Source organism: Colletes gigas, unplaced genomic scaffold (genome assembly GCF_013123115.1).
Source record: "Colletes gigas isolate AHSC1104 unplaced genomic scaffold, ASM1312311v1 Colletes_gigas_Sc00004, whole genome shotgun sequence".
NCBI classification, from domain to species: Eukaryota; Metazoa; Arthropoda; class Insecta; order Hymenoptera; family Colletidae; genus Colletes; species Colletes gigas.
This window is the reverse complement of record NW_025106633.1, coordinates 2,084,832-2,097,594: the sequence shown is the minus strand read 5'-3', so window position 1 is coordinate 2,097,594 and position 12,763 is coordinate 2,084,832. Positions and strand designations below refer to the sequence as shown.

Below are 12,763 nucleotides of genomic sequence, written 5' to 3'. Positions count from 1 at the left end.
TGGTACCGAGTGCCAACGATAAGATAGCCAAGCACCATTATTTTCGTATCTACGTAGGTCGCACGTTGTTCGCGGCACCACGATGCGGGAATGAAAAAATCGTGCGTTCGGGCACGATTCCGTTTACGAACCTTCGAACGAATCGACGTTGACGCGGCGTCACACCACGCTGCAAATCGCTTCCCTTCCCGGCACAGTACTTTTTTTCCCCCTTGTCGTGCACACCTTGTACACGACTCCGCGACACACGCGATCCGTCTCGAAAACGTCGATCGGTACGATTCCCGTGACGCTGGTCGCGATTTCGAGCACGTTATTCACGGTACGATGCCGAGTAAACGTACGAACGGTAATAACGCCGGCGCGGCGTGTGCGCTATGGTGGCGCACCGTAGTTGTTCCTCGTTGCGAGGCGTCCCGAAGGGACGAGGTTCGCATTTTAATGGGGCGCGGCCGTATGAGAAAATTCTTAATTACCTAAATGCACTCCTTAATCATCGGGGATCAGGTCTGCCTCGCCTCATTGACGCACACAACACTCGATGCACGAAAACGGGGGGAAAGGAAGAAAAACACTACACTCTACGCGAAACTGGAAAACTGCACCACCTCGACGGAACGCGAACGAGTCTACCTCGTTCTCTCTTATGTCCGGTCTCGCTCTATTCCGTCGATGCGCGGCGCTGTGCGCGCCGCTGCTGCGTGTTCGCCGTGCACAACTAACGCCACGCAGCGGCGTCTCGGATTATTTAGCCTGTTCGCGGCACGTCATTGGCCAGCCAATGGCGTTCGCGCTTTACCGTTGATTCGTAGATATGGCGGTGATTTCAAATCGTTCCAAATAGATCGTAGCTAGGGTCGCGACTAATTCTCGAGATTTTTCATATTCAAATATTCGAATATTACTCGACTACTAAGTTCTTTTATTTGTAGTGTTTGTGCGAAAAATTAAGCACGCGATCTCGTGATTATTCAAACGATGAAATTAATTAAATGAATAAAACATTGTTATCTATCAAATAAACAAATGTATATATTCTTCGACATTATCTTATCTGCAGTTTTTGATGCAATTTATAATCTCTGTTTACCCGTTGATGAATTGGAAACAACGCAACAATTTTGATTGTTTCCTACATTATATCTGAAGCTATTTAAATGTTATGTTTACGCTTTATGCTATTTATCGCGTTTGTCCGCGTCTAAAGCTAATCATGTTATTTTATAATATATTCCTTCCCAACTTAACGCAATATCATCCGTTCGAATAAACAAACAATCGATTATGCAAACGGTCGCGCTGCTTGCAATACCATTTGCAAACAAACTATTGTTGGTAATGTCGAACGATATTTAACATGCTCGTCCCATAGCGTTTATTTCACGAAGCGATTCGAAATTCGACTGCAGCACGTGACCCGGCCGGGCAAACCGCCGAAAATCAACGTCTACAATAATCGTCGCGAATGCCCATAATAATCATTTGTAAATCGCATCTACAGTAATCACTGCAATCGGTTTGGCCAGTTAAAACCATTTCGCCGAATTATGAGGCGCCACTAATCAGTCTGTAACGGCTGTCCACGCGCACTGGCGACCAATTTCCGGTGGAAGTACGTCAGGTCGTGTTTCCCCTACTCGTTCCTGCAGCCATTCAACTTTCCTCCGATTTGGCCGAAGGATTCCCGATCGAAACGACTAATTCGTGTAAACGTGAACGTTGTCGAATTAAACTCGATAATGGGAGAACAAGTCGGCCAGCAGCCGCGTAAGAAGAAAACGCTTTTAATGAACGAACAGTCACACACACTCGTTTCATTACTCTAATGTCATGCAAAATCATTTTATTTTTGTACCGATTCGCGGACATGCTTTCGCGTATGCGTAATAAAGGCGTTGAATCGTGATAAATAGCTCGTTCGAAGTGTCCGTTTATTTAAAATATGGCAAAATGTATTCTTTTCAAGAGAACTCCAAAGACTCACAGTACGCTATGAGGCATTGTATACAGAATAATCAGGTCATACACGAGATACAAAGCGTTGTTCGTAAACATTTCAATAGAATCAGCTACACCCAGCTTCAGAACTGTTGAAACACAAAGCTGGCTGTAACTTGGAGACAATGTGAAATAGGTCATATGTCCGTACGAACTTTTTTGGCGGATTCCGTTTATGCACCCCTGCGCGAGGAGACAACTTCTCTCGACGCTGCAATTACTTCTATATTTTCGTCGCTTAATTACCTTCAATTTATTTTAATCCATAACTTCCTTTGTACACCGTTTAAGCCTAAAGAACGCTCCACGGTGGAGAGCTAGTTCCGTTTTTACGTTTTGTTGAAAGCTCCACGGCATCGCATAATGATGGAATTTATAGAATCCAATTACGTACTCATTCATACTGATACGTATCAATCCGAAGCACTGCGCCGAGTTATTAAATGGACATCGAAACGAGGTTCCATTGGCATCAGTGAGATGCATTTTTTGACATTTCTTGAAGTATCGATGCAATTTAAATGCCAGGCATTCTGTATGAATAATTTCGTCGAGTATCGCTGGGATTTCAATAATACATATAACGATGTACCTTAAATGTCAGAATTGCGGGTTACTCGAATAACTCCGAATAAATAAAGGTTATAAGACTTGCAAGCATTATTTCTATTCGTCAATCAATATGGGTTTACCATAATCATAATGTTCTGTGTCCTCAAATGAATCTTTATCTAGGTATTCGACTAAGCATTTTTAAATACTCTGGGCACCCCGAAACATTTAGAAATGCGAATTACCCGTAGGAAATCAAATTTTGACATTCAGAAATACTTCCTTCTGATAATAACAGTCGAGAATGTGATATGTGCCCAACCCTGTTCCAATTCTACTTCATACAAGAGTATCAGTTTCAAACGTAAGTGTATCGATGGTGTCAAAACAGGCTTCTAGGTTCCGTCGCTAGTTCCACGAATACACGAAACGACAGTGACTTTTGCTGGGCTGTTCGACAACAATATGTCCCGCGGCTTCTTTCACCCAGTCTGACATAGAGTGACATATATTCTTGCGGCGTAGTTACACGCCCCATAATTTCGGGCATATCGCGCAGCTGTCCGCCGTGAGCACAGGGACAAAACGGACCGAAGTGAAACGTGCAAACCCCACGCGTATGGACCCCGCTTTCAATCTCAAATAGCACGATAAAGTTTATTCTTAACATTTTGGCGTTAAATTAATAGCTTACAACTCAAAAGATTAGATTCACGATTTTGTGTTTAATTTTATCAATGTTATTGATTTATAAATAACTGTTTTTCGTAATTGTTCGGTGTAAATAAGACTAGCAGCATAAACGATCTAAAGTACTCGCAATAGAACCTCGATTATTGCAGGAAATCGCGTCTCTAACCTTGTTGCTCAGCAATCATCTCCGCTCGACGACGCCACACTTTGAACGAGCCTCTCGCGCAATAATCGAGGTTCTTACCCAGTGTCTCTTCATTTTATCTTCGATTTTAAGTTGCATATAGTTGGCATAAACACCGTTGGTGTGCACGTTTGCAAACGCATGGCAGTTAGGTGGTTAATTAACGTACGGTCGTTCAGTTTGTTCGTTACTGTGCACGAGGATGTTGTTTACAGAACATCCTTAAATGTAACCCCGCGACTTCCCCCTACGGTGTTCACTGAAAGGCCATTATGACGACAATAGCTTGCCATGGGTAATAGCGTGACCAGGAATTTAATTATCATTTTAGGCTGCGCGGAAAGCAATTATTGGAAATTCAGTTTGCAATGGCCAATGGAACCTCGATCTCGACTAACGGCGACCGCCACTACTTCTGGTACACCTGCAAAAGAGCGAGCTCGTTAGGAAGCACTTTTCTCGACGATTATGCCACGCTTTAAACGGCGCGCGCCAAACACGTGTACATGACGGAGCACCGTTTAAACAAATGCGCCACGAAAATCGCTTATTCGGCCGACGATAATTCTCCTGTTGTTTAAGTACTTCTACGCAATGAATATTTACGTCAAGACGGAATTTTTCCTTCCCATTTTGCTCCGAATGTTCGTTAATGACCTGTTTATCAAGGTATGTTTCCTTATTTAGTAAAATAAAAATTCTGTACATATTTGTGATCAGGCAAGAACAATGCATATCTAATAATATGTTAACGACGTCGAGTTATCGATGGAATATCATTAATGACTTTTTATCTTCAAGTATTTAGGAGAACTGATTTTTTCGCGCTCTGGTGGCCGCGAGTTTCACGCAAAGATGGCGTCGACGACAGCTTCGATGCAATGAAAGTTTTCGAAAGGCTCTTTAATAGGACAGTGTAAAATTGCTTGAACGGATTTTAAAACACTCGATTAGTTTCTAATCATAATTTTGAAAGTTATTGGAGTTAATACTGTGCTTGTGATCTATACAATATTTCGAACGTCGAGTTCGAATTTGGTTTCAACGCGTAATTGCAACCTTATTTCCATGATTGCTAAGAATGTAAACCATCGCTAAGATTGAAAACTTCTTAGGGAATTGTTTGTAATTCATTTGTGCCTCTCGATTGCACAAGAAAAACGAGGATAATTATGTTTCTCTAATCATTGATCTCTTCGATATGCCAAATGAGGACTTAATAGTTATTCGATGACATTTCGTTGCGGAGAATTCTCCAAGGCGATTACGGATAATATCTCCGCGGATTCCAAGAACTGCATCCCGAGATTGAGAATTTAATTACGATTCGACGATGTTTCACCAGATTTTTTAAATATATTCGAGTATATTCTTCTATAAAGATACAAATTAAAGAAAAATCTTTTGATGCTCCGGATCGTAAAGTGTGCACTTCGAGATCGCGCTCTCCACTTTGAAAAACATTGTCGTAAGGGATTACATAACCGTGGAAGGTTGAAAAAATCGATTTTCTCTAAAACTTTCCAAGTAGAAGTTTCCAAGAAAATTTTCCACCTAGTCCCACGCGGAAACTCGATAAAATAACGAAGATATGAATTCTTTTCAGTCGGTAGAGCACGCAGCTTCGTCGTCGCTCAACGATCAAAGGCGGGAAACCTTATTGCCTGAGAATTTTAACCTTAAAGGTGGACTATGTGTACTGTACAGCGTACGACAAACATGTTTACAATCTATTATAGTAGGTTAGGTTGGAATAAAGTCTGCTTCTTAGCTCCCCGTTCAGGAATTGTACTTAAAATATTTCTAGATATAAAATGCCACAGAACGACGACGGATGCACTTGATAATTTTTATTATTCTTAGTTAAAGACACTGTCGACTGGTTTGAAAGTAATTTAAATAGTTGCAAGTATATTCGTACGAATATATCCGCGATTTTAGTTAACTTGTTAAGTTACAGTCCGTGTCCGAATTTCGTAATTACTTTGATACTATTTTAGCTCCGCTTCATCGAAACAAACCTACTTTGCGAGACATATATTAGGATTTCTACTTCCGTCATTACTTTGGTATTATTATAGTCCATTCCACTGCGGCGAATCTGTTCTGTGAGACATCGCATCTAAGTCTGAATTCTGCCATTATTAAGGTAATATTTTACGTCCATTGTACAACAGGCACGTGTCTGTCTCATGAATCACCTATGCTATATTCTACTTTTCTCATTATTATGGTATTATTTTACGTCCATTATTCTATTTTATTACAAACACTTCACAATGCAATTACTAGAAACATACAAAACTGGTTGCAGTTACTATAATTGCAACATTGTGAAAATTTATACATGGTTTAAAAAGCTAATAATATTGTCAAATTCACTACCTAGCTTGGAATTTTCTGGATTTAGATGACATCTATTCAAAAAATATAAAAAGAAATTTGTTCCACGATTTTTGTAGTTCGACTCTTTTCACGATTTTCCTAGATTTTATCTTACTGTGAGCGTTAAACTTGTTAGGCAATACGTTATCGGATCGGTCCCGTGGCTAGGCGCGCACCCTTTAATACTTTTAACGCGTAGGTGGGAAAAACCACGCGATGGGAAGCTACGAATAGAAAAGAACACAGCGATACGTGCCGATGGCAAAGTTCAAAGACGATCTCTTCGGTTTCGCGTACGTTCGTGCTGCACTCTGAAAAATTGCGGACAGTTGTAACGTTTCGAATAACACACATCGGGTCCGTTGATATCGAAACAGTGGGGATGCGGAACGCGGCTATCGCAATATGGCAGATCGAGGAAACGTATAATATTTTCTGAGTGGTTAGAACCCGGGATATATCCGAGCCATCGGCCGCGACACAATTCCCGGAACGTTCTGCAGCATGGAAAACTGTTTCGTCATCGAACCCATCGGGAATACGTTTCGAATATCGCTCCTTGTATTTATTAAAAATTGAATATTGCTTGCGGGAAAATAAACTTGTTACTGTTTTAGATCGTTCGAGCTATTCACCGGTTCGTTCGAATACCAGAGATTGAATCTGCGTTACAAACACCGTGAAAACTGGTATTTTATTACCGAATTCAATTTTAAAAGATACGAAGAACACGGCTTTAGAAATACAGAATTAAATACAGCGCACTCCGATGAACATAATGGAGTTAACGTTCACTGTTTTCGAACAATCGAAATTAAATGTAACGTTTGGTTTCCATTATGTCCACTTTAAACCTCGGTTAACTCTGACCGCATACTGATACGTGGAAAGAATGCTAATCCGGGGGTTTAAACTTAATTCCAGACTTAGTGGCAGACTGCAAAATTATTGTCCACCGTTTCATCCCTCTGACTTTTTCCTGAAGACGCATAGCAACGGACAAAAATCTAGGAACTTTTATGCGCGCTGGTGAAATACTCCTACAAGGTTGGAACGAAAGTTTCCACGGTACAAATGTAATTTGCTTGACTGTAATTCGAATTCTCTGGTCTCTAATTACGTCAAGGAAGAAAGCAACAAACCGTGATAAACATTGAAATTTAGCGTATTTAAAACGTATATCAAAGGGTTTCGGACAAATTCATTTTTCTCTTCTGAATAATTTGAGATTCAGAAAAAAGATTTGAGTGATATTGTTTATCGACTAGTGCAAAATGTTCAGAATTCGTTAAGAGCTAGCGACCCATCGAGGCTTCGAAACTTATCAAAACTTCGGTAACTGTCCTAGACTCTGAAGACCAATCAAGACTTCAAGATCTCTTGGTATCGAATAAATGTTCAAAGTAATTCGAAACTCCACAGAGTTGCAACTTTCGAATCTCTTTCGAGCCACGGATTCGTACGATCATAAGTACGTGACCTCGGGGTCACGCGGGGTTGCAGAGGGTTGCTTTGAATTCAATGAAATTATAGAAGTTTATACGAAACAAGGGGTTTCGTTATATTATAAGATTTTCGTTCGGCTAACTTTCGCGGGGATAAGGCTGATTAAGACTTTCGAACTGACCAGGACTTTCGAAAGCAACAGATTCAAAACCAACCCTCCAACCATGGTTGTTGGCTCCGATGGCGAACAGTTTAACTACGTTTACGAAGCCCGTAGGTGGTACCATAAAACCACCTTACCCCCTTAAGTGCATTGGTAAATACGTAACTTCAATTACACGTGTCTCTAAAATTATTAAAGTGGTAGACTCGAATATTTTCCTCCATCTCTCGTTAGAAGTATACAGAGTTGCAGAGGGTGGCTTTGGATTCCTAGCGTGCAAAGCAAGTATTCTAAAATTTTCGTACAATTCACCTACAACGGGGACAGGTCCTATCGAGGCTTCGAAACTGACCAACGCCGGTCCAGCGAAGACTTCCAAGACCTTCTGGCATCGACTAATCTCCAAAGCGATTCGAAACTTCCCGGAACTTTCGAGTCTCTTTCGAGCCACGGATTCGAGCGGCCATAACTAGGCACGTGACCTCAGAGATCGGAGTTACGGTAGCGATACGGCAGAAGTCCGCACGAAACACGGGAACCGGCCCGTTAAATTTTAAGGTTTTCGCTTGACTAACCTTCGCGGAGACAAGCGGATCACGTAACACCGACTGCGAAACGAAAAGCCCCGAGAACGGGGTTGAGAAGCCAGAAATAGAGCCCGACCTCGGCCGCTTCACCTTCGTCACCTCCTCCATTTCCTCTCTGAACGTTGGGCGTCTGCTCGTACGCCGACACGGGGATTCGCGTCGCGCAAACAAATACCACCTCGGTGTACGCATCGTCCGAGGGAACCGCCGCCGCGGAGATGAAAGCTGCTGGAGGACCGCTCCCAGGCAAACCCAACCCCCTCGTTCCGCAGTTAGAGGCTCTCAGCCGAGAAATCCGCCCCCGACGAGCGTTCCCCCGGTCGACGGAAACGAGACGTCGTCTGCGACCGCGACAAGATTTCGACCTGGTCGCAGGAATCCCCGTGTGGCTCGATACCGCCAGGTGGAGGGGCGAATAGAAAAAAAAAAAATATCAGAAAGGCAGCTGGAGGGAACGATATTGGGATAATCCGTACAGTTATTGGAGCTCGGAGCGCGGTTATTGGAACCGCTATTCGCCGCGGACCACGGGTTCAGAGTTTTCAGACGCGTGAATGTGCTGCCAGTCAGGTCGAACGAGTGGTTCTTTCAGCCCGTTCGTAGGATATCTATGGAATATCAAGTCGGGGGAATTTTCTACAATTTATGAGGCTCGCTCTAATGAGCTGACGCGGAATTACCGACGGCCGATCGTCTGGCTGATTTCTGCGCGCCGCTGAGTGCCCCACGAGTGGCTCATACAGAATTCAACGCGACGCTGTGCAAATCAATTAATATTCGAACATTTTATAGCCGCGGTAGAACCCCCGTCGTTCGCGTTAATTTATTTTTATTTATTTTTATCATCGCGAACGGTTACATCGTTTATTTGTACCGATGGGGGAGGAGAAGAGAAACGAGAAATAACAAAATATGAAGGGAAGCAAAAAAGATACTTTTTTTTTAAAGCAGTTTTAAATTATATTTGAAAAGTCGGAATATAATTCGAGGGAGATATAAATTTGTATAACCCTGCAATGGAGGGCACGACTCTCGAGTATATCGAATAGGCGATATGTGGTTTTCATCGTGACGAAGTTGGCCACCACTGATATAGAAGATCAATACAGTTCAGCAGGGTGAGAAATTAAAATTAGTCCGAGGGTAATTTATTTATGGAATGCTTGAAACAATAAACCGAACTAACACTATTTCAAATATTATTGGAGGGGATGTATTGAATTTACCTGTAATCATAATTAAAATTTTTTCCCGGGATGACCGAACACCCTGTATATTATTCACCGTAGCGAAAACCTCCAAAGCCATACCAAACAATGAAATGAAACACTGCTAAATACAAAATATTATAGTTCATAATCCCCTTTAATAAGCACATACTGCTACAGTTCGCTAAACGAAAATTAATTCCAACAACTCGCGTCTCAAGTACACCTCGAAGGGTTGAAATTCACCACCTAACTTTTTAATATAAGTCTAATACCCTTACCACGAAAGCAACGTTTATTTACATAACACGATAACTATTGCAAGTGGTTAATCCCTTCGTTTCTCTTTTTCTAAATTTCAGATCCCTCCGTCTTACAAGAATAATCTCCGGGGGGCAATCCGAGCGTTTCAAAGCGACGGGAGCTGCTGACCCGGACCGATCCTTAATTCCTCGAAACAACACGGAATTACGTCCGAGGTAAGTTATTCCGCGGAACAATGTCGTACATTTCGCGGAAAAACACCCGGGTTACGACACGCCCCGAGCAAACATTTTCGTTCGTCCCCCCAGTGGACGCGTTCGCGGATCTTTCGCGAGTCTTTAGGCATCTGACTCCTCGTTCGGGCGCGCAGAGTTTCAAAGGGGCTCGGCAAAAACGATGGTCACTGTTTTGTTTCAATTCGCTTGACTAATTGTGAGCGTTTCAGCATCCACGGTGCACGGCTGGAGCACAGAGAGAGCAGAATACAGAGAAGCATCCGTTGGCCCGGGGCCTGCAAACTCTTTCATCTAGGAGGCATTGTTCCCGACTCTTCTTCGCCTTTCTTCTCGCCTCGTGCCCCTCTACCCCGTTCGTTGCTTCTTCTCCGTGGGCGCTCTCCAGTTTTAAGGTTTCCCTGGACTCCGTTAGCCCGCCGGTACCTTGACCGGGAAGCATGTAGTCACTTGTTTAATCAGGCCTCGTTAGGAATAACCTGGGGCAACGTCGTCGTGCCCCGTCCCTCGCAGCAGATGCTTCTGATGAAATTCTAACGAGTCCGGATCTTCGTTAAGTGGATTATAATTTCCACATTGTTCGCGCAAGTAGTTAACGCGTGTCACGAGCCGGCTACAGCGACGAAAATATTCGCCGGTGCACGTTCGCCCTCCGTGCCCGACAAAATTAAAATCGGAGCTCCGATTTTCTAGGCGCGCGAGAAAAGAAAGAATTATTTTACGACCACGAAACGAAGAAAAAAAAGGATTTTTTTTCGGCAGTCCGGGTGTTGTTCCCGAGAAATTTATGCCCGAAGGACAGAAAGTTAATCAGAGTCGCTACCGTGAAATTCTTGAAAAACTCAGGCGAAGGCTCCTGCCTCTCTGCTCCGAGATTGCTTGCTCTCGCGGATGCTGCATCACGTAGGGAGCGTATGTTATTACGCGAAGGATTTATTAACAGGAGGACCGTCTTTATATTAACTACTAAGTGATGCGAAAAACGTAAAAAAAAAGGCAACGGAGAAGAAAGATTGCTCGCTTCTGGTTGCTGCATCATGTAGAGAGCGTATGCCCTCGTACGAAAGATTTATTGACAAGAGACGCGCCTTTGTACAGGGCGTTTACCTGCTGGTGGCCAATACTGGGTGTTCCATGTGTTTCTAACAATCTCCAAAGATTATAACTTTTTTTTATAAAGCGTAGTTTACGTATAATTTTTATCAATATCACAAACTTAACATAGTGAATACAGTTGGAGTTGTCAGCTGATATTTTGGGTTTTCAATAACTTGGTTCAAGCTTGTAAGGCTCCCAAGGCGATCAAGAATGTCAAGGATTGCCGAAGAGATTAAAACTTGCACTTAATTAGAAAAACATTGACAAGTAATTTCAGTTTTGCTCGAAACTGTGGGGATCCCTCAAATGCCACAACAAGTCTTCTGTGAAATGCACTCTGTTGAAGTAGACGCCGTTAAAACGAACAAGTCAGCGCACAGGGAAGGAAAACAACGATTTTGCATTTATCTAAGTCCTCCTATCGTCCATTTCATTACCGGAAATTGTTTCTCCAGCGCAAGGCTCTCGCAAAGGTTTCCATTAACCACGCTGAAACGTTGACGGGCCGAAAGCTGAGAATTTTGGTGGTATTCTGTTCTGGTTTGCCTGTGCCCCTCCTGGGTAGGAGCACCGACCTATAAATCACGTAATTCTCATCCTCCATTACGGTTAATCTCCGCATATACTCCGTTTCTCCGCGTCTGACTTCGGATTTCCATTCCGTGTCCGTCGTTTCATCCACTCCATCTCCTGATGATTTTCGAATCAATGTCAAACCGAGATTTATGGAGACATCCTCGCGTAGAATGTAACATTCAACGCTGAAGCTGCGAATGCTACTGATCGGAAGCTATCGCTTTCAATCATTTGAAATTGGAATAATGCATAGTCCCGCCGTAAGCTCTGTCGGCAGGACAAGCTTGTCTAAATCCTGTCTCCCGAAGGGACTTTGGCATTCACGGGCAAACGATTCGTTAAACGAGGTAGTGCAAAGTGTTACTCGAAATTTTATTTACTAAATAGAAACAACGAATTTCGATGAATTGGAATAATAAATGGTCCCGTCTCAAGGGACTTCTCTTCTCGTGGGCAAAGGATTCGTTACATAGGATTATAAAATTATATTTTCAAGATTTGGACTTTATCGCGTTCACAATTTCATCAAGTAATTTCCACGTTTCCGTTCGCGTGTATTTTTAGGGAATTTCGTCGCTGATTGCTATCGATCAATACAGAGAACAACTGCTTCCCGTTTTAAGCTTCGCCCGTTGTGGCATATTTGCGAATAGATCGGTAATTGGATGAAATTTATTGCCTGTGCATGATAGATTCCACGGCTCTGGCACGTCGAGTATTGATATTGCGGCATTCGAACCGATCGTTTAACAGGATCCATGTCACTCACTGTTAAGTGATTGTGGCAGACTTTTTCATTCGTTCAAGATATCTACTGCGATGATTTCGCCGCATTGTTCCGCGCCTTCTGCGGCAAAACTACCCTTAAAACGTATATTTTGCACGAGTACCGTGTCTTAAGAAATTATTGCAATCTAGTCTATCTTGCATCGTTGATTGTAGGAGCCAAAAATATAATTATGTTTGATAAATAAAGTTTCTGACTCGTGTGACACGAACGAATGGCCGACTGCTTGACCTTACTTTTGCTCCAAGACTCTTTCCATCTTGCATGGACGAGTCTTCCTTTCTTTTGTATCCTCGCGTAAGCAACCGTTTCCTACCCGCGTCTCTGTCTTTTCCTCGTTAAAACCAGCAATTAAAGCGAAGTTAATCTCCGTTGTTCCTAGAGCTACGAGGCTCAAGATGGTAATTAGTATTGCCTCGCATCGTCGTGTTTACGCCGTCGAAAGTTCATCCCGCGCGAAGACGAAAGTTTCATCCGACGACTCACTGCAGCACGACGCATTTAGTTGCAAATTTTCCGGTAACTCGATATCTTCGGTCACTACGTCGCGAAATTCCGATCAAACAATGCGTGCTAATTAGTCGACACC

The 12,763-nt window shown here is 42.8% G+C and overlaps 1 protein-coding gene across 7 annotated transcripts in view; it reads right to left on the bottom strand.

The window, feature by feature from the left end:
* Positions 1-12,763, bottom strand: part of LOC122405291 (poly(rC)-binding protein 3) — a 136,978-nt gene that overhangs the window by 61,334 nt on the left and 62,881 nt on the right. The window contains exon 1 of one of the 7 annotated variants that reach the window (XM_043409934.1): positions 477-705. The exons of 5 other annotated variants lie outside the window; for them this stretch is intronic. The gene's annotated coding sequence lies outside the window, so the exon portion shown is untranslated. Of the gene's footprint in view, positions 1-131; positions 274-476; positions 706-12,763 lie in introns of those variants that run through there. One more of the 7 variants, XM_043409937.1, reaches the window with a different exon arrangement.